We start from the raw sequence: 2,951 nt of genomic DNA, 5'->3' as shown, positions 1-2,951 counted from the left end.
GCAGCCCCCGGGCGTCCGTACTCCCTCCGTCAGGGAGGGGCTCCGTCAGGGACGGTCTCGCCGGGGCCGCTGTGGAGCGAAGGGAGCGCACTCCTGTGCCTCCCCCGTGCCGCCATCTCCTGCCGGCCGCTCTGTGTGTGCCCGACCCTCCCGGCCGTCCCCGGCCCTCGGGCAGCCTGCTGGAGCTGATCCCCCCTCTCTCTCTCCCTCTCTCCCTGGTGCTGGTTCTCTCTGTCCTGGCCCCTTTCGGGGTTGCGCGGGTGCAGCCCATGAGGAAGGTCCTCTTCTGGATCCTGGTACCCTTCGTGTTGCGTTTCGCCCCGCAGTTAAAATCTTCAATCCATTCTATGCCGCCTACGGTGACTCCGGATGCGTGACAGCGAGAGGTGGTATTTTGTTATCAAGCACTGAGACAGTAACTAGTCTCTACCCAGTTGCTATTTTGCGTGTCTTCTTTAATTAACTTAAAACAACACGTGGGAGAAAAAAGTCATGGATTTTCTAAGCTTTGCTTTGAGGTTTTTTTTTTCAGTCACAGTCTCCGGGTTGTAGTGATGCTGAAAACATGGTCCTATAGTCACCTTCATGCCTAAGCTGCCTTAGCTCTGAGAAGCACATCTGCTTTCTAGGAGAGTTAAGACCGATCCCCTTTCTTTCTCTGAAATGCTTGAGGACATGTAGTAACAGCATATCAGCACATCAGATATTGTTTTATTAATGCTCTTCGTGATAGAGCTTTTGAAGCCCCTCAGATGTGTACACATTTTGGGGCTCAAAGTCTCTGTTTCTCTTTGAGTGTCTAGGAAATGTCCCAGTTGTTTGAAGATGAAAAGTCTGAAGTATCATATTTTTTCAGAATATTGGCTTTCAGCCTGAGTTGCTGTCGCAGTTATGGTTGGGGAAGGCTTTCATACTGGTACTCGAGGTTCTTTGTTGGTAGACAGATGGCTCTTTCTTCTGTCGCTGCAAATGACAGGATCAAAGTCAAATTGACACGAATATACAGTCCTGAGTGGAAGCTAATTGGTGGGAAGCAGTGATGAGGAATTGCTTTTCCAGAGAGAGAAACTGCTGCGAAATAGAAAGGGGATGATGTGGGTACGAGGTGTAGCAGACAGATGGAGCAGCGGGCCAGAAGTGAGTCACCGAGGTTGGGAAAGACACTGAGCCCTTTCCCTCTCGGTGACTGCTCGGAGAAATGCTTCAGGTTTAAAAGCCTTGCTAGGTGGAAATTCCTAAAGAGTGATTGTATAGAGGGAGCCTGGAACAGCACATTATTTAACATTGGCACATCCTTTTGAAAACTGAATTGCTGTTTCCAGGTTTGGAAGCTCCAGCTCTAGGATTATTTTAAAGTTGACTTGCCAGGAAACAAACTCCATCTCTAAACGTCATACCTGCTTTCCTGCTTTGTATATAACCTAGGAAACATGCAGTCTGGAAATGTAGAGCTCTCTTTGCTCTACAGCTTTGTTATGTCTTTCTGGCAGCATATTTCTTCAACAGTATTCCATAAAGGAGTGAAACTTGCCCACAACTGCTAAGTAAGGAGCAGTCTTTTGAGGTTCATAGTATGGCACAGTTCATCTGGTCATGGAAGGTTTTGTTCCCTGTGCCTGGGTATGGGATAGAATTAGAGCCTTTTCTGTAAAGTATTTTTATATTCTATGCTATGAACTCTGCAAATATACAGGAAATTTCTGTGCTCCTAATAAGGAAGATGTGATGAAAAGCTCTTTGAACCAGTCTTTGTTTCCCACTTTTACATTTTTGAATAATTTAAGCAAACTGTAGGAGCAATAGGTCTACACAAACTGCTGGGATGTGCTTTTGGCTCCGAGTTACCAAAGGTCTGCCAGAAAGTCTTCCTGCAAAGAATTCCAAATGTGAATTTTGTGCAATGTATGTATTTTGGATGCCTGTGATCATGTAATTTCAGCAGAGAAGTTGATCACTGAGAAGGTTAAAACACTCCTAGGAATGGAACTTTAATGCAAAAACACCCTTACTGGTTTCTGTGCTTTGCATCTACCACAGTGCTTATATGGAAATATATGTATCAAAGAACCTGACCCCTTGGGCTGTTTCTTCTATTTAGTCTATGGAACCTTCCTAACTGGACAGGAGCTCTTGAGTACACCATTCTTGGTTTTTCTTTTTCAATTTGTTGATGGTTTATGTTGGCATCCTTCATTTTGCATTTCATTTTTCTATGTAGCAGTGAAAGTTGTTTTAATAATAATTCCAAGCTCTTATTTAGAGACCTTCAGTCTTAGCATTTATAAAATCCCTTTATTCCTTTAGATTTATAAAGGTAGGAAAAAGGACATGGCCTAGTGGTCTCAAATTCACACAGTTACCCATTGTCTGTCAGAAAAATGTCCTGATGCTCTGGCAACTAAGGCAGAGGTTTTTTCATTCTAAAATGTAACTTCAACATTGTATTTGAAAGATTAGTTAGACTTTATTTATTAGTTAGACTAATCGTGTATTAGAAATAAGGAAAGGTATGTTGCACTTTGACTTCCATCTTGGGCTGTATTGTCGTCTCCTATGTTTTCGAAAGCTGTGGTTTTGGCACACCTTATGTCAATGATGCAAAGTCAACTGGAAACTTCTTGCTTGCATCCTCTCTTGTGAGGGAGAGATCTGTCCAACTCTGTCAAAGTTGTGTTGGAGGAGGTTCCGGAAGTTCCAGTATGTGAGACTGCATATCCACCCCTGTTTTTGGTTTGGTTTTTTTTTTTGTTTCCCTTGAACTGTGTGGGTTGTAGGAAGAGTGTGAGCTCGTGTTTTGGTTTATCTTGCTGAACTGAACAGCTGCCAAAGAGTGGTGCTGCTCTGTTTCCTTTTAGCCTCTTCCCAAAGCCAAGCCACACCTTTGCGTTGCTTCTCTTACCTTGATCCCAGAACGAGTGCTGATTTGGAAAATCCATTCAACTTTCCCACCC

The sequence above is a fragment of the Geospiza fortis genome, unplaced genomic scaffold, assembly GCF_000277835.1.
Source record: "Geospiza fortis unplaced genomic scaffold, GeoFor_1.0 scaffold264, whole genome shotgun sequence".
In the NCBI taxonomy this organism is placed as follows: domain Eukaryota; kingdom Metazoa; phylum Chordata; class Aves; order Passeriformes; family Thraupidae; genus Geospiza; species Geospiza fortis.
The sequence above is the reverse complement of the archived record's forward strand: the minus strand, read 5'-3'. Positions refer to the sequence as shown.